Below are 19,010 nucleotides of genomic sequence, written 5' to 3' on the forward strand. Positions count from 1 at the left end.
AGGAACCGACACCCTCAGGTCTTACTTCGGGAATACGGTGAGAGAAAGCTAGAGAGGACGTTTACTCGTTACCGCCACAGCATCCTTCCCTCCAACTCCCAGCCAGCATCTGGTGGGTTCCCGCTCCCCCCATCTCCACCATGCATTTGGGTGGGATCAATCCTTCTTGCAGAGCCATGGTGGGCCGTGATGGGCTTAAGCCAATCAGAGAACATCATTAACCCTCGCCACACAGTGGACACATGGCCCAGCTCAGGCCAACACAGGCAAATGACCCCCAGAGCCCAGAGCATGGGCAGCAGCTACCAGAAAAGATGGTCTTCGCAAGGAAGGTGTGGTATGAGGATTTTGTCAGGAACTGATGTGACTGTGAGGTTTCACGAGGGCAGAGGGTGGAGCTGACAGTGGCCCACCACACAAACCATGAGGATGAAGCCAAGACCACAGAAAATGGAGGGGAAAAGGAGAAAGAAATGAGGACCTTGGTGACACCCTTGGAGCCACTGAATTTTCTAACTACCTAAGCCAGTAACTTTGCTTTATAGTGAAGCCATTTGGTGGCGGGTTTTCTGCCACATGCAGCACAGACTTCTGATGGAGAAGAACCAAACTTCTGTACCCATGTCTGATTTCCTAGACGAGTAGCCAGAAAGAAGATGAAAGGGACATGCTTCTTCAGTAGTTCTGATATTAAAAGTTTAAAATGCAAAACCCAAATAGAATAACAAGAAAATAGGGAATGTGCAGGTGAGCTTCCGGAGTGCATCTGGATCCTCGAGGCAGGAAGGTGATGGAGGCAGGAGGAGCCGCAGAGCAAGATTCTATCAGATGAACCAAATGGTTCTTACAAGAAGAGAATAAAAAGGTGCCCAGGCCAGTGTGGCTCAGTTGGTTGGGTGTCGTCCTGCAAATGGAAAGGTCACTGGTTGGATTCCCAGCTGAGACACGTGCCTGGGTTGTGGCACAGGCCCCAGGTGGAGGCATGTACCAGCACATACGGAAGGCAACTGGTCAATGTTTTTCTCTCACACTGATGTTTCTCTCCCTGTCTTTCTCCCTCTCTCCAAAATCAAAAATAAAAATGAGACCTGGCTGGTGTGGCTCAGTGGATTAAGTGCCAGCCTGCAAACCAAAAGTTGCCAGTTCGATTCCCAATCAGAGCACATGCCTGGGTTGTGGGCCAGGTCCCTGGCTGGAGGTGTTCAAGAGGCAGCTGATGTGTCTCACACACTGATATTTCTCTCCCTTTCTTTCTCCCTCCTTTCCCCTCTCTCTAAAAGTAAATAAATAGAAAAAACTTTAAGAAAATAAAAATTAAAAAATTTTAAAAAGAGATTAAAGAGGCAATCATCTACAAGTCAGGTGGAGTGATGGGCGGAGTAAGGGCGATCCATCCAGCTACTGTTCAGGAGGCAGGTGAGCATCGGTGACTTTAGGGTTTTATAATTATAATTACAAAGTAATCAATAACATAATTGAAAGAGTTCGTAACTTCCAAACCAGTAGAAGTTGAAACGCTGAAGAAAAAAATCCATTCAAAAGCAGAAAAAAAACACAGAAAAGGTGGATGAAGTGAAAGGACAAAACAAAATGGAAGAATCATAGCCAAATATTTTCGTAATTGCAATGAAAACAAGGCACTAAATGCTCCAAGCAAAGGACAGGACTGTCAGACCAGATGCTTTAAATTAGCCAAATAAATGCTAATTATGAGACATCTACACCATAAAAATGAAGAAAAATGGAAATAAAAAAGTGAGTGTAGCTATGTAAATATCAGGGGGAAACAGACTTTAAGGTGAAAAACACTGAGTTTACCAAGAAAATATAACAACCCTAACTTACATAATACATTTAATCATTTAGCCTCAAAATCCATGAAACAAACATTTATAAAACTGCAACAAAGCACAGACAAACCCACAATCACAGTAGGACATTTTAACACATCTTTCTGATTACGATCAAACAGACAAAAAGTACAAAAGAACAGAAAATTTGAATGACATAATTAATAATCAGAAAGTCTATAGTATACACTTTTTCTAAGTACACAGAACATTAATGAAAAGTGACCACTTAGTGGGCCATAAAGCAGTTCAATGAAGTATAGAGGACTGGTACCACCCAAACGACATTCTCTGACTACAATGCAATATGTCCTAAATATCAGTCAAACAAAAAATTATAACAAAAACTCCTTTGGAAATTAAGCAACATAAATAACTCATGAATAAATAATACTGGGAAATTTTAATATATAAAACAGAACTTGAATAAAAACACACTTCAGAACGAGTTGAATGTAATTTTAAGGAAAGCAGAATGGACAACTAGAGATAAGAACAGAAATTAATTAAATAGAAAACAAACACACACTAGATAAGATTTTATGAAAAGCCAGAAGTTGAGACTGAAAATACTAATAAAATTGATAAGCTTCTAGCAGGATTAAATAAAAGGAGACAGAGGAAGGGAAAGAGGGAAAAGGAGAGACAGAGAAAACACAAAATAGTATTAGGAATGATGCTACGATCACTAAACAAAAAATAGAATATGAGGAAATAAAAGAAAAGACAGATTTCTAGAAAAACATTACTTACCAAAAACGACTCAAAAATAAATAAATAAATACCCCAATCCTAAAAATCATTTAAAAAATAAGTAAACAAACAAAGAAACAAACAAATATTTTTCCACAAGAAACACCTGGCTCAGAAGATTTTACCAGCAAATTGTACCAAATATTCAAGGAGCAAAGTAATTCCAGTCTACACATTTTTTCCAAAACATAAGATAGAAGGGAGCCACCCCCCAACTCATTTCACAGGGTAGCACAGTGCCGATACCAGAACCCAGCGAGAGCAGGGCAAGGAAGGGAAACTGCAGACCGTTTTCCTTATTCCTGTAGCTGCAAACACCCCGAATACAGTTACCGAACCACACCCAGAAATAGATGGGGAATACATGGTGATTAAATGTGGTTGAACCCCAAGACACACTTGTCTAATAACAGAAAAATAACGAAATTCATCATGCTAACAGATCAAGGGGGAAACATCATTTAATAATAATAGAGTCTTTAAAAGATTAATTAATTCATATTGGTGAATCTAAAAAAATAGTGAGCAAACCAGGCTCGGAATCACCCAGCGGCGCTGCAGCGTGTGACGCACTCCTCTTGCTCCAGTGTGTGCGGAGCCTGCGGCGTGCTTCTGGCCAATAGAACGTGGCGAAGGTGATGGGATGTCAGTCTCATCACTCGGTTCTGTTAGAGAAGGCCCTACTTTAGTGGATCAGAGCGAGTGTCCTGCGCTCACTCTGAAGAAGCAAACAGACGCATTGTGAACTGCCCATGGAGGAGGTCCTGTGGCCGGGAGTTGTGGGTGGCCTCTAGGAGCTGAAGGCAGCCAGTAGCCAGTAAGAAGTCAGGGCCCTCACTCACAGCTGCAAGGAAATGAATTCTGTCAACAATCTGAACGAGAGTGGGAAAAAGATCCTTCCCTAGTCGAGCCTCTGCAGGAGACCTCGGCCTGGCCAGCACGATGATCCCAGCCTTGTGAGGCTGAGCAAACGACCCCACCACGCTGTGCCCACGCTCCTGACCCATGGAAATCGAGATAATAGATGTGCGCCGACTTGAGCCATTAGTATGTGGTAATTTGTTGGGCAGTAATAGAAAATTAATGCAAAATGGAACTTCCTTAACCCAGTAAATGGTATCTACAAAATGATACCTTCCTAAAGCTTACATCATACTTACCGGTGAAATCAAAATGCCTGCTATTACCACCTCTGCAGTGGAGGTCCCTGCAGTGCAATATGGGTAGAAAAACAGGAAAAGCATCAGAAAGGAAGAAAATTGTGTTATTATTTGCAATTGATATGATGTCTGCTTGTTTACCCAAAAGCATCTAAAGATAAATCATTAGAATTAATGAGACTATAGTTGCTGAATACAAATTCAATAGATAAAAATTAATTACATTTCTATACTCTATTGATAAGAAGCTAGAAAATCAAATTTTAAAAGTGAAAAATGAAACCATTTATAATAGCACACAAACTATTAAAATCTAGCAACAAATGAAGATGTATTAAAGCTTTACAGAGAAAATTATAAAATATTATTAAAGGAAAATAAAACATAAATAAATGGGAAAATATTCACGTTCAGGATTTTAAATTGTTTATTCTCCTTCAAATTAATCTTTAAATGTAATTAATGCCGATCAAAGCCCAAACAGGCGTTTTGTGGAACATGACGCGCTGACTATAAAGCACAGGAAAACCAAAGAGGCCTTGACATCTCTGAAGCAGAAAAAGGGAGAAGGACCTACCCTTCCATAAATCAAATTGTTTTTCAGAAAGCTCTAGTAATTAAGACAGTGAGCACTTGTGCGGGGAGAGGTAGACAACTGGACAATGCAGCACAGCCGAGAGCCGACAGACTTATATGTTTATGGAAACTTGATTAATTATAGAGCTGGCCTTGCAAATCAGTTGGAAAAAATGGACTATTTAATGATTATCTAAATTCATATACAAAATTATTCTGATTGGATTCAAAACATAAATGTAAAGAAAAATTGTCACCCTGGCTGGTGTGGCTCAGTGGATTGAGTGCAGGCCTGTGAACCAAGGGGTCACAGGTTCGATTCCCAGTGAGGGCACATGCCTGGGTTGCGCAAGAGGCAACCACACATTGTTTCTCTCCCTCTCGTTCTCCCTCCCTTCCCCTCTCTAAAAGTAAATAAAGGCTTTTTTAAAACAGAAAGAAAAATTGTGACACTATCAGAAGACAATAGAAAACATGTCTTAAACAAGACTGCAAATGCTCCAACCCTGGGAGAATGATTGACAAATTTGAGTATATTAAGATTAAGACCTCTTATTATGTATTTTTAAAAAGTGGAGAGTAAGTTACAACTCCTATATTTACAAAGTCAAGCACGCCATTTAATGTTTGGGGGTGAGGGGTGAGATGGCAGGAAGCAGGCAAAAGACAGAAACAGGAATTTCACAGCAAAGGAAACCCGAATGTCCATAAGCATGAAAAGGTGTTCAGCTTCATTAGTGATCAAGGAAATGCAAACAAATCACATGTTACCGCTTCACACCCACTGGAGTGACCGAAAAACTTCAAAAATCAGGTAACACCAAGTGTTGTGAGTATGTGGAGCTACCTGAACTGTCAGCCACTGCCAGTGGGTGTGCGATTTGGTACGGCCACTTTGGAAAGCAATTTGGCATTATTTAGAAAAGTTGTGCAGGTACATATCCAATAACCCGGTATTATTTGTGAAACAAAGAAACAAGCAAAATACCACTACGATCGACCCAAATTAAGAATAGAATGAGTGGATACGTTATGGATAGTCATGCAATAGAATATTATGCAGCAATGAAAATGAACCCCGTGAAGTACAGCCCGGCGCATCAGCAGGAGTGACTCTCCGTCACCTAACACTGATGGAAGAAGCAAGCCGAGGAAGAACACACGTGGTATATGCTGCAGTGTGATGTTCAGAACCAGGCAGAACTAAGTAATATCCTGCTTAAAGACACAGACATTACTGTGTCATGGGGAAGAAAGGGGGATGGGATTGCAGAAGTGTATCAGGATTTCTAAGCTCCTGCACATTTTCTAGATTTCCATCTGGATAGATAAGACACAGACATTTATTTTATTCTTCTTCTTTAACCTGTAGAAGGATGTATTTAAACACTCTTTTGTATACCTGCTTATACTTCATAGTTTTTAAAACGTTGTTAATAAAGCAGCGCCCAAAATGTGCAAGGTTCTTCCTCTGCTCCAGTCCAGCTGGTTGGCATAAAAAGTAACAGTAGCATCCAAGGCAAGTAGGGGGAATGACCCAACATCCTGGAAAGCAGGGCAAAGCTATAGCTACACCTCCAGAAGCTTACCATGCTGTTGTAGACTTTGGAAAACAAAAGAGATGCCCACGAATGGCATCCATACATCTCCAGTTAGGAGCAGAGCCCTTCACCTTGAGCACATGGCAGAGCCTCCCGACAACTGAGAAGGGAACAGGGAGAGGGCAATCCTTGCAGGTTTCCACAGAGGACAAAGAGCCCCGCCAAGGATGTCATTTAATCAAGAACAACTTAAGTACCCAATGCCTGGATTTAATCGGCTAGACCAGGGTTCTCACGCTGACTTAGGTGCTTCCCAGCTGGTTACCTTCTCCGAGAAAGAAGAACTCTGAGCCTCAGTTTCCTCACCTATAAGATGGACATACTAACAGTACTGCTGCTGGAGACTTGTTGTGAAGACAAAATGCAGTCACACGTGAGGTCACCTCCCACAGAGCGAGGGGTGGGGGCTCTGTTGCTGGTTCAGTGGCTTATTTCCACGCTTTGTGTTTACAGAGGGGGCTGACTCGCTCATGGCTTCTTTTCATCTAAGGATGGCGCTTTCTAGTCTCTGCCATTCCTAGTTTCAACACACTCTCTCCACATAAAATAAAGAGGCTGGAATCCCAACCGGCGTCCCCGCGGGCTGCAAATCAAGAATGCAGCTCACACGGCTCCTCTCACACCCTGGTCTAAAGCACATCATGCAGTGTGATTACAAAGAGGCTTTACTGCCTCAAAAGCACAATCGTGACAATCCTCCCAATCATCAAGAAATGAGAATTGACAAATATCTCCTCCCAATCTAGTTTTACAAAAGTGTGCATTTCTTATGAGCATTCAAAGGGAAGCACAGAACATTCAGGAAAACCAGGGAGCCTGGGGAGGCAGCAGCCCCCTGTTCCTGCAGAGAGCGCAAGGGAACCGTTCCTGCTGCATCTCATTCCCTGTCACCCCGCAGAGCCACCACACACTCGCGTTCCCAGCGGGCAGCAGGCGCTGAGCTCCTCCCTGCGGCTCCCACTCCTGGGTCATCCCTTCAGTTAAGGCCCCTTTGCTGCCTTCTGCAGGGTAAGGCCTGGCACGGAGACTGATTGCCCCCTAGTTGTGTCTCCACATCCTGTGCTGTGAAAATACTCCTTCCTCCCTTTTCTTCCAAAATGAGGTAAGTCAGTGAAATAATAGCCACTTCCCAGTGCATCCAATTTCCAACAATCTACTCCCTTCTCTCGCCAAAAGTGCTATGATGCTTCTGGCTAAATGAATTATAAATATCGATCTTCCTTTTCCTGCTTATGTTCATTTCCTTCAATATGTCGAAATTCTTGGAATCAAAAAGAGGAGCTTTGAAATAAAGATCATCTAGAGATCAAGTGGCCAGCCCTGCATGAGAATTCAGGCCATCTCCCTGTGTGTAGGATAAAGTCCGTATTCCTCAGCCTGATTGCTAATCCTGTCTCACAGTGGCCCCAACCCACCTTCCTGACCCCCCCCACCCCCGGTTAACTGCAATCCTTCTTTCCTCATCCCTCCCTCCCTCCCTCCCTCCCTCTTCGGTTACCCTGGCTCACACGTACACACATAACGGGCTTTATAAACTTGTATTCCCTGCGGGTTTGCATGTGCTCTTCCTCCTGCCTAGAGAGCCCTCACCTCCATTTTGCCAAGAAAACTCTACCACATTCTTCAAGACCCACTTCTCTAAAGCCCCCTCCACATCCCCCACTCTGATGATAACAGCTACCATTTATCTAAGCACCATTGGTTCCCGACCTGCACACCAGGATCACCTGAGAACTCTCTAAAAGGGCATATTCCTGACCTCATCCCAGACCTGCTGCGTGGGCATCTCTCAGGGTGGGAACAGTGCACGTGTCTGTTCCCGGCGTCCCCCAGCGATTCTGATGCACGGCTACGGCTGTGGCTGAGAAGATGTGCTTCTCAGCAACACCAGTCAAGGGCCCTGAAAACCAAAGACTCTGGGTTTGGAGCCCAGCTCTGCTGCTAACTGGCTGCCTGACCTTGGGCAAGTCACTCAACAAAACAGACCCGACAACGATAACAGTACCTACCTCGTAAGACTGTTGTGAGTTTTTAAGAAAATGCCTGGCACAGAGAAAGTGTTCAATAAATGTGGGCTATTACCGTGTCTCTCTGGCACTCATTTCAGGTCATCCTCACAATAACCTGAAAGGTAATTGTTATTAATCACAGTTTACAATGAGGGGTCTGAGGCTCAGAGAGAGAAAGCACACGTCCGGTCCAGTTAAGCACGTTATGCTTTACGTTTGTGGCAGGTGCCATGTTGACATGGCCTTGCCTTTGGGCGGGCCACTTGACAATGGATGTCAAGTTCCTTTGAAGTCGGACCCATGTCTTGGGCATCTTTGTGTCCCCAACACCTAGCACAATAAATGCCATGTAATAGGCCCTCAATAAGCAGTGGCTGAAGTACGAGGTAGTAAAGAAGGAAAGCAGGAAGGGAGAGAATCGGTCAAGCAACAGTGGTCTGAGCCCTTGCACAGCCTCCGAGGCTGGGCTTGCGCGCACCGCCCTTCAGGGAAGGCCTTCAGAAACGCCACCCCCTCGCGCCCGCTGGAACCCTGAGACGAGGACGTCATTGCCCTGTTGGAAAGATAAGAAAGTGGAAGCAGGGAATAGCTCTGGTTCCTGAATCACTTCATTTCTTATCTTTACTTTATAGCCTCTATTCCATGTGTATTTTTTATTTTTATGTTTTTGTTAAGGCATAATTGACATAAAATACTGTATTTGTTCCAGGCGTACAACGTAATGATTTGATATTTGCATGCACTGTGAAATGGCCACCACAGTAAGTCTAGTTAAGCTTCATCCCCACACGGTTACAATATTTTTTCTTATGATAAGAACTTGCAAGATCTCCTCTCCTACCAACTTCCAAATATGCGACACATTAACTGCAGCACACTAAATTTAATACATTAAACAATAACATTCAATACATGAAAATAATATTTAATATGTTACATATTATTAACTACAGTCACCATTCTGAACATTATATCCCCAAGGCTTATTTACTTTATAAGTGGAACTTTGTAACTTCTGATCCCTTCACTCATTTTGCACCCCACCCCCCACCTCTGGCAACCACCAATCTGTCTTCCGTGTCTATGAGTTTGGGTTTTGTTTGTGTGTTTTACATTCCACATGTAAGTGAGGTCATTCAGTATTTGTCCCTCCCTCTGACTTTACTCAGTCCCAAGCCCTTGACATTCTTCTGTACCGTCACAAGTGGCGGGCCTCCTTCTTTACTGTTGAATGATATTCCGTTCTCCATATGCACCATGTTTTTATTATCCACTCACCCCCCAATGGACACTTGGGTTGTTTCCATGTTTTGGCTATTATAAATAATGCTGCAATCGACTTTGGGGTACATAAATTTTTTTGAGGTAGTGTTTTTGTTTTCTTTGGATTAAATGCCCACAAGTAGAGTTGCTGTATCCTCTAGTAGTTTTATTTTTAACTTTTTGAGAAACCTCCATACTGTTCTCTATAGTGGTTGCACCAGTTTACAATCCCACCGACAGAAATGAGGGTTGCCTTCTTCCCACATCCTCACCAACACTTGTGCTCTCTTGTGTTTTTGCCAATAGCCACCCTAACAGGTGTGAAATGATATCTCATTGTGGTTTTCTGTGTATTTTAACAGGTCATATATAAATCAATTAACAAAGTTTTGTTATTGGTGTTATTTTTACCCAAATTTACCTCCTTGAGGTAAGGGGCGGAAATCTGACATTCCTGTTTGCCAATGTTCTCAAATTAATAGAAATGCAAGTATTAAAAAAGAAATGCGAATATCAGCACTGCATCGGCCATGGGGTCTATTTGTTGGGAGGCTTGAAGAACACGTTTGATTTTTTTTAAGCACATGTGCCAAATGGAGGAGCATCTGGGGGAGTTGCAGGGACTTCACTCACCCAGAGGACTTTGAGGAGCAACTGGTCAAGGGAGCAGCAGCGAAAACAGGATTCAATGAAGAGGAATCATTCTCTGGCGGGTAGCAGTCAGGTGACTGCTGCTCGCTAGGGCTGGACGAGAGGCAGTGGCCTACATCTGAACCTGGAAACAGGGCCTAACCCGGCAGGGCAGAGCATCACTTTGTTGCCTCAGGGACCTGTGTGAGAGCTCAGCGGATAGGAAAGAATGAGGACCAGGAGGTAAATTGGTGGGAGTCAGGGCCAGGGAGAGCCGCGGTTCTCAACCTGCAGGCCACCAAGGAATACCTTTAGGTATTCCTTTTGCTTTGTCTGGTATAAGCTTTTCAGTTTATAGTCTTTATTTTATAGCATTCTGTTCCTCAAAAGCCTCTATTTTCCCCTGTGAGCTCATACTCTCAGGGAAGGGCATTATGTAAGGGGAAAGGGACTGAAGCCCAGCCCTTGGCGTGGGACCCTGCCTGGGCAGCTGGGACAGGCTGGGAGGGTAAGTGATGCTCCGTGGGGTACACAGGCTGTCTCCACACTCTCTGTTCCCAGTGCCCTACCAGGTGACCCCACTTCTCAGAGAACCACTGTGTCCCCAAACAGAAGCACTTCTTTCTTCCAGGTGTTTGTTTATAACCCATTTGGGGGAAGGAAGCAGGAAGAAATATTCAGGAACCCTCAGGTCTGGTACAGGCTCTGGAAGTTCAGATCAAACAGGTCACAATAAAGAAGCTACTTCAGGTAGCAGGTGAGACTCACCTGGAGGTGATGGAGGTAGGCAGCAGGGTGGTACCCTCCCTAAGTACAAGGGCCCCTTGTTTGCCCACCTCTGCCCCTCCACGAACTACTAATAAGTTCTCCTTGGCTGCATTTTTTTATTTTTTAAATTTTGTTTATTTATTTTTTTAGAGAGACGGGAAGGGAGGGAGAAAGAGAGGGAGAGAATCATTGGTGGTTGCCCCTCACATGCACCCTGACCAGGGACAAAACACACAACCCAGGCATGTGCCTTGACCAGGAATCGAACCGGCAACCCTTTGCTTTGGGGGATGATGCCCAACCAACTGAGCCACACCAGTCAGGTCTTTGCTGCATTTAAAAGCCCAGCATGAACATACCTGTTCAGTTCAGACCAGACAGGTGAGACCTGACTGCAAAGGAGAAGCTGGAGCATACACGGAGAGGCCTTTCCACTCCGCCAGGCTGGAAGCCTCGGTTTCAGCCGCAGTCGTCTCTCTCTCTCTCTCTATCCTGTTTCTCCACATCCCACCCCTTCTCCACAAACATTTGGAGTAAAACCCATGTCTGCCTCTGAAAGATCAGGTTTGATTTTTTATAGAAAATTGGGGGAAGAGAGTTGGAGGCAAATTGTACCCGAGTAATAAATGCAGAACAGAGTCTCAATACATCAGAGGCCTACACGTCAGGGACTCCACGGTCGCTGGGACCTGTGGCCAACTCATTAGTCTGCTGGCTCACTTCCGGAATGAGCCCACCAGCTTTGATTTCCTCGTTTATTTCCATAGACAAACTGTGCCCTTCCTCTCCACGGGGCAAGTTAATGGATTTTATAATTAATTACCTCTGCCTTATTTTCATATCCCATTCTAGTTTCAAAGTTGGAGTTTGGACATTAAAATACCTCTAACATCAATATTGTATTTCCAAAGACATTTTAATTTAATTTTAGTTTATTTTGGCATTTTAATTTTAAATGAATGGTACAAATCCTCATGTCCCTTCATACACAAGTGCATCTGTTTATTCCAGTTTGGCAGTTTTCTTCATTATTTTCATACCAGAAGAATTGCAAAGACAAATTGTAATTTCTATACTCTTAGAAGTTAAAAGCATCACACCGGCATTGGGCATTGTTTCATATTTTTTGGAGGCATACGATTTACAGAAACCCCCAGTGGTACAGATTTGTTCCTTTTTTCCTACAGAATGATGCAGTGGGCGGAGCCAGGGTTTGGAGTCAGGCTGACCAGGGTTCACCTGCCAGTCCTCCACTTACTGGGTGTATCGCCATTAGCAAGTTATTTATGCTTCTGCATCTCAGCTTTCTCTTCTGCGAAATGAAGGCAATGATACTTATGTGAAAGGGCTGCTGAGGATTCGATGAGATTGTCTGACAGCGGTGACTCCCTGGACCAGCACCAGCAGCACCTGGGAACTTGTTAGCTGCCAAACCTCAGGACCCGGCCCAGACCCACTGAATCAGAAGCTCTGGGGGTGGGGCCCAGCAGTCTGTTTTAACCAGTCCTCCCGGGAGACTCTGATGCCCACTCACGCAGCAGAGTGCCTGGTTTGAAGAACGTGCCATACAGCAAGTGCTCAATAATGCTGTTTTCCTCCTTTCTCTTTAAATAGCAACAACAATTCTTTGCACCTAAGGGCTGGTTCGTGACAAGAGCTAGCGATCCCAGCCTCCTTGGTCGGCTTCAGCTAACACAAACTCTACCCTAGATAGTCCTTCTGGGGTGGATGTCCCCAGTCCTGTGAATCACCTCAAAGAAGTCACCTTCTGGGAAGCACATTGAAAAGAGGGTGGGCAGACAACATGGTGCATTATTTTATGTGGTTCCCTCTTAGGAGGAGGTTTCTTCATTTCAGGAAGGAGCCAGGTAATTTCCAATTCCCAAACAGCGGGCCACTGGCGGGGCTGAAGCCTTGACTAAATGCTGCCATCCTGTGGGCAGAAGCAAGACATAGCGCCTGGCCACCCGGCCCTCCAGCCAGCAGCGCTGGGCCGCTGTGTGGGTCCAGGCCGGTTCAGAGGTGTCGCCACCGAAGCGCCCCACCCCGGCCTGAGGAGCCTGTAAGCAGACAGGCAGGTACCCAGCGTCCGGCCAGCGGAGGGAGGTACTCACTGTCAAGGGCCTGAAGAGACTATTTAAATACACAATCTGTTCCCTAAGGGCAGCAAAGCATTTGTAGAAATATTAATAACTTTTCACAGAACAATAAATATACAGATTTTTTAATGAGAAACTGAAAATTAAGAGTGACTAAAAGAGTGCTATTCAAAGGCTGTTTCTAATTATAGTCTCTTAATGGAGAACACGTGGAGCGGACTCATTTCTCCTCCTACAGCGGGTGCTCTGTGAGCTCTCATTGATGAACTGGGGCTCTCATTTACATCTGTTCCCACCGCATGATTTCAAATTCTGGGAGGATATTTTATTTTAGCGCATAAAGCAGTCTTTGAACAAAGGTATCTAACTTGAATTATATATATACTTAATTCAGTCTCTCAGGAAAATTAAAAATACTTATCTATCTACCAGAACAAAAAATTGGCCAAAAGAATGGTGGAGCATGTCAAAAAGATTTGGAAGGCAACTTGAAGGCACTCCCAATGGCCAAATCTAAAAAAATTAAGGCATCAAAATAAGGATTACAACTTGTTGAATAAAATAGGGATGTGAGTCTATATACTAATTGAATTAAAAAAATAGAAAGTTCGATGAAGAATAGGATATGTTTAATTAAGTTTTTATTGAGATATAATCAAAATACATTATAGTCTCAGGTGTACATCCTTATGATTCAATATTTGTATATACTGCAAAATGATCACTACCATAGGTCGAGTTAATGTCTGTCCTCATACGTGATTATAGAATATTTCTCTTGTGATGAGAACCTTTAAGATTAACTCTCTTAGCAACTATCAAACAGGCAACACAGTATCGTTAGCTGTGGTCGCCATACTGTGCATTACATCCGCTGACTTGTTTATTTTGTAACTGCAAGTGTGTGCCTCTTGACTCCCTTCACCCATCTTGCGCAGGGGCCATGCTAACCTTCTCTGTACCGCTCCAGCTTTAGTGTGCGTGCTGCGCAGCGAGCACTCCCTTCACCCACTCTGTCCCTCCCCACCCCGCCCCATCCCCCACCGCCCGCAATCACCAGTCTGGTCTTTGTACCTTTGAGTTTGGTGTCTTTTTGGCTTTTGTTGTTGTTTTTTAAGATTTCACATAGGAGGAATTATATGGTATTTTTCTTTCTATAACTTATTTCACTTAGCGTAGTGCTATCAAGGTTCATCCATGTTATCGCAAATACCAAGATTTCGTTCTTGTGGCTGAGTAATATTCCAATATGTACAAACCACATTTTCTTTACCCATTCATCAGTCCGTGAGCGTTATGGTTGTTTGCATATCTTGGCTATTGTAGATAATGTTGCAGAGAACTTGGAGCTGCATCTGTCTTTTCAAGGTAGAGTTTTCATTTTCTTTGGTTAAATACCCAGGAGTGGGATTGCTGGTCACATGGTAGTTCTATTTTCAATTTTTTGAGGAACATCCATACTGTTTTTTTACATAGTTTTAGATGACCACCACAGAGAATGTTAATTGGTAAAAACATCACAGAAAATACAGGGCGGGGCAAAAGTAGGTGTACAGTTGTGAGTGCATGAAACACAGAGCTTATTCTTGTGTTGTTATTTATGAATTACTGTAATATTTCCCATACGAACAACTGTAAGCCCACTTTTGCCCCACCCTGTATATGGAGGTTCCTAAAATAATTAAATAGAACTACCATCCAGCAATCACACTTCCTATATATCCAAAGGAAATGAAACCGATATCTTGAAGAAATATCTGTGCTCACGTATTTATTGCAGTGTGATTTACAACAGCCAGGCTGTGCAAATTACCTAAGTGTCTGTTGACAGATGAATGCAGAAAGAAAAAGTGACACACACACATTCACACAAATGCGTGCACACACTGGAATGTTAATTAGCGTTGAAGGAAGAGGAAGAAGGACATCCTGCCATTTGTGACAACAGAGATGGACCTGGAGGACATTATGCTAAGTGACATAAGCCAGACATAGAAGGACAAATACTTCACAATCTCACTTAAATGTAGAATCTAAAAGCAGGACTCACAGAAGCAGAGAGTAGAATGATGGTTGCCAGGGGCAGGGGTGGGGAAATGAGACAATCAAAGGGCGTAAGGTTTTTATTATGCGGGATGAGAAAATTCTGGATATCGAAAGTACAGCCTAGTGGACATTAGGAAGGGCAGCTCCTTGAGCCTTGAAAATCAAGGAAAACTTTCTGAGGAGGTTGGAGTCAAGTTCAGCTCGGAAAAATTAGCAGGAGCTCATCGGGAGACAAAGGGGAAGGAGGATGAGATGGGGGCTGGGGCAGGAAGAAGTGTGCCCAGTGAAAGGTGCTGGGGCCGCCTGGAGAACCGGTACGCCTGCCAGGGAAGCCAGAGTGGGAGGAGGGAGGAGCCCTGGGATGCCTGGCTACACAGATCGGGCTCCGCTCAGAGGTGATGCGGAGTCATTGGAGGGTGGCGAGCAGAATGGCGTGCTTAGACAAGCGTTTTGGAAAGCTAAACATAGCTGCAGTTGTGGAAAGATGTTTTGGAAAGTAGCAACAGTTAAGAGTCTGTTTCAGTAATTTGGGAGAGAAATAAGGGGGGCTTGGAATAAAGTAAAGTCGGTGGGAGAGAGAAGTAGGCAGAGGGAAGAGAAAGAAGCAGAACCAACAGGACTCGGTGTCTTGAGCAGCCAAGCAGAGGGAGGAACCAAGCGATTCATTGGAATGTCAACCGACATGATAGTGAGTCATCCTGACCACGAATGTGTTATATTTTCCTTTTTAATTGTCATTCAGTAATGTTTTTACAATTTTCTTCATAGAGGGCTTACATTTCTTATGTTTATTCCTGTGTATAACTGATATTGTCTTGCTATTTTAAATGGTATCTTAAAGCCTCAATTCTTCTTCCCAAGATGATGAGCTAAAAGGCAGCTATTAGCAAAATGGCCTGTTTTATCACTGGGCCAAATGCCCAGCCACTTTGGGACGCCAGCATTTAAAGAACTGCACCATCCAGGGGGACGGCCTAGAGGCCAAGCAGCAAATGGAGCAGACCCGGCTCCTGTCCTCAGGAGAGCACGACCACAGCCCCAGCCCCCCAGCAGGTGCCAGGGCTGTCGTCAACTGCAGGGGGAGCCCTGATCACAACCCAAGGTGGGTGAGAAAAACTGCCAACACTTGGAAGAGGGCAGATCCCTGAAAGTTTTCTTTCCAGGAAACAGAGGGCTGTTTCTTAACATGTATCTTATTGGCAGTAGGCAATAGGAAGGCCTTTGGCTTACACCTGGTCCCAAATGCATAAGGGAAGCCCATTACCCACGGATGTCTAAAACCACGTTTTTACATTCTACTAACTAGGTCTGTTACAGTGGTGGTTTACTTAGGAACTAAGTAAGGAAGCTGCTGTATTAAATTTGCATAGAAGTGATAGCCTTGTACAAATGGTATTTTGGTAATTAGGTATATAAATCCTAACAAATGAAGGAATTTTTCAGAAACAGTTCAGAATGCTATGTGGGTAATAAGCAACATTTTTATCTAGCCCCTTTTCGTTTCCAAAGCCCTTTCCTATCTATTATTATATTATTATCCAAGTTTCTTTTTTTTTTTAGATTTTATTTTATTTACTTTTAGAGGGGAAGGGAGAAAGAGAGGGAGAGAAACATCAATGTGTGGTTGCTTCTCGTGTGCTCCCTACTGGGGACCCAGCCCGCAACCCAGGCGTGTGCCCTGACTGGGACTTGAACCAGGGACCCTTTGGTCCGCAGGCTGGCACTCAATCCACTAAGCCACACCAGCCAGGGCCTATTGTCCAAGTTTCATAGATGTGAAAACACAGGCTCTGGGCATTTCTGGACTTGGCCAAGGAGGGTCACAGCGCTGGCACCCAGGAGAGCCAGGACTCAAAGGTCTGATCTTCAGGTGCCAGATGCTTGGCAGCACCACATAACCTTTTACCTTTGCCTGTTGTATAGAACTCTGTTAGCCAGCCCCAAAACGTGAGTATTTTCTGGGGTAGAGGACAGGAGTGAACTAAAAGACAGGTACAACTACAGTTTTTACACTAACCTAATGAGGTGTTTCCCCCCATTTATTATGAAGTATGGGAAAGCTTATGGTAAAAGGGATTCTCAGAAATAGCTGACCTCTACAAGAGATATCAACACGAGAGAATATTCCCTCGTGTGGCACTGTTGATCAACAGCACTCACTGAGCCGGGGCTCTCAGCTGGCCCCGCTGAAGCCACACAACCGCCTGGGCTCGGGCTGGTCTTTTCTAAGTTGGTGGAACCATGAACAGACGACACGTCCAGTGCAGAGCAGCCTTCACTCCCCAGATGAGAAGACAGTTATGTAAAGTATGTTTCAGTTTGATTAAATATTCCATTACACAACATAGGTTCTTCCTTGTGACAACCACGTACTTTCTGTGGAATACAGACTGCATGCTTCTTGCTGGAATAAAATGCACTGGAGGGTATTTGGTGCCAACAGCCAAATTAGCTTAAATCTTTTTTGAAAAATTCTGAAGCTTCTCTAAGAAGAACTGCTTTTTTACTCCTTGGGGACATTAAGAGAAATTGGATGCTATGAACCCGATAATAACAGGCTTTAATCCACACGGGCTAAATGTAAGAGAGTGAGGAGGGAACCATCTGAACGATGTATTGGAACAATTTGGATTAAGTGAATTCACCTCAAACCTGTGATAGGCAATAGCTACCCTCTTTTGGTTGTTTTTTATTTTTCCTGAAAGTTTGTTTTTACATAAAAGAATATTTTGCTTATAGATCCGTTACTTCCATATGAATTCCTTCCCCTACTAATTTAAAAAATGACCTTACATTTTAAAATATGTTTGTTCTGCCTAAAAAAAAGTTAAGAAGTTATGTTTGGTTGGTTGGTTGAATGGTTGGACATCAGAGGTGGCATTTAGTTTTTGAGACAATTGACTAAGTTGTTCTGGAAACTTAAACTCATGTTTATTAAGAAACCTCAAGTTAAACTATGAAACACAATTATCTCAACCTTGAAACATTTTCATGTTTCATTTAACTTTAAAAGACCTTTTAGAAATTATTTGATGTTTCCCAAAAAAGCTTTATCTCACATTCAGCATTTCTTCCATTTTCATTTCAATTTCGCTTTGTTTCTATTCAATTCAAATAAAGGTCACTGTAATAGTTGATATAGATGAGTTTCTTTAAGACACAGATGACAGAAACTTGATCATTAAAAAGGAGTTTGCTGACTCCCAAAACTGAGGCAGCCAAGGGTACCTTTGGATACTAGGTGTGGGTAGAGATGTCGGCAGGGGGCTGCTCACTTCATCTTTTCGTTTTGTTCATCCCTCCTTGATTTCATTCTCCAGACGTCCGCTCCCCAGGTGGTGGTGAGAGGACCTCAGGAAGGCCTCCTCTTACATATCTTGTTTAACCACTTAGAGGAAAAAGCCACCTTCCTCATTGGCTCCCCGGCAAAAGCTAGGAAAGCCTCTGATTGTTCCCCAGCATGTTGAGCTGCAGGCCCAGCCATCAACTAATTTGAGTGGCAGAGGAGTGGAGGAGAATTCTGATTGGCTAGACCTAGGTCATAGGACAACCCCTGGAGAAGGGAGGGTCAGCCCAGACTGACCAATCAGATAGTCTGCTCACAAGAAAAAAAGAGTATTCTGCCACAAGAAGAGGACATGGGACAAACTGGAGTTGATGTTGAGTTCGACCTTTCAGAAGTTTATCTCTGGTTGGTAAGGGTAGAGGCAAATTAATTTTTTTGTTTTTCTTTATACATATGAGACTTTCAACTGAGACCCTATCTGTTTTCATAAACAGAAAAAAGCAATGAATATATTATGTATTTCTAAAAGTGTTATGGATCTCTATGGAAAGGTGGGTGGTCAGGGAAGGAAGATAGCTGCAGGACGGTATCTCCAGTACGACCCTGTCCGTATGAGAACGCTGCAGAAGGAGTTACAACCGAGCGGCCAGTGGCTCCCCTGAAGGGTTGGCAGGAACAGCTCAGGGAAGCCTTCTACTTTTCACTTTACACTGTTTGTGCTGTTTGAGTTTTTTCATCGCACATATGTGTATCTTTTACAATAAATAACAACAGCATGGATAATAAATACTTTGAGTTTAAAGGAAAAAAATCAGTACATGTTGGTATATTAGTTATCTGTTGCTGTGTAACAAACTGTCCTACACTTAGTGGCTAAAAACAACACGTTTATTATCTCACAGTTTCTGTGGGCCAGGAATTTAGGCGTGGCCTAAATGGGCCCTCTGCTTCAGAGAAATTAGGGGAAAA

The 19,010-nt window shown here is 43.5% G+C and overlaps 1 non-coding gene across 1 annotated transcript; it reads right to left on the reverse strand.

The window, feature by feature from the left end:
* Nucleotides 1-13,602: 13,602 nt before the first annotated feature.
* Nucleotides 13,603-13,708, reverse strand: LOC112318446 (U6 spliceosomal RNA). The gene has a single exon (XR_002976215.1). It is a non-coding gene; the product is annotated as a U6 spliceosomal RNA (small nuclear RNA).
* Between the last annotated feature and the right edge of the window lie 5,302 nt (nucleotides 13,709-19,010).

This window comes from Desmodus rotundus, chromosome 12, assembly GCF_022682495.2.
Source record: "Desmodus rotundus isolate HL8 chromosome 12, HLdesRot8A.1, whole genome shotgun sequence".
NCBI classification, from domain to species: Eukaryota; Metazoa; Chordata; class Mammalia; order Chiroptera; family Phyllostomidae; genus Desmodus; species Desmodus rotundus.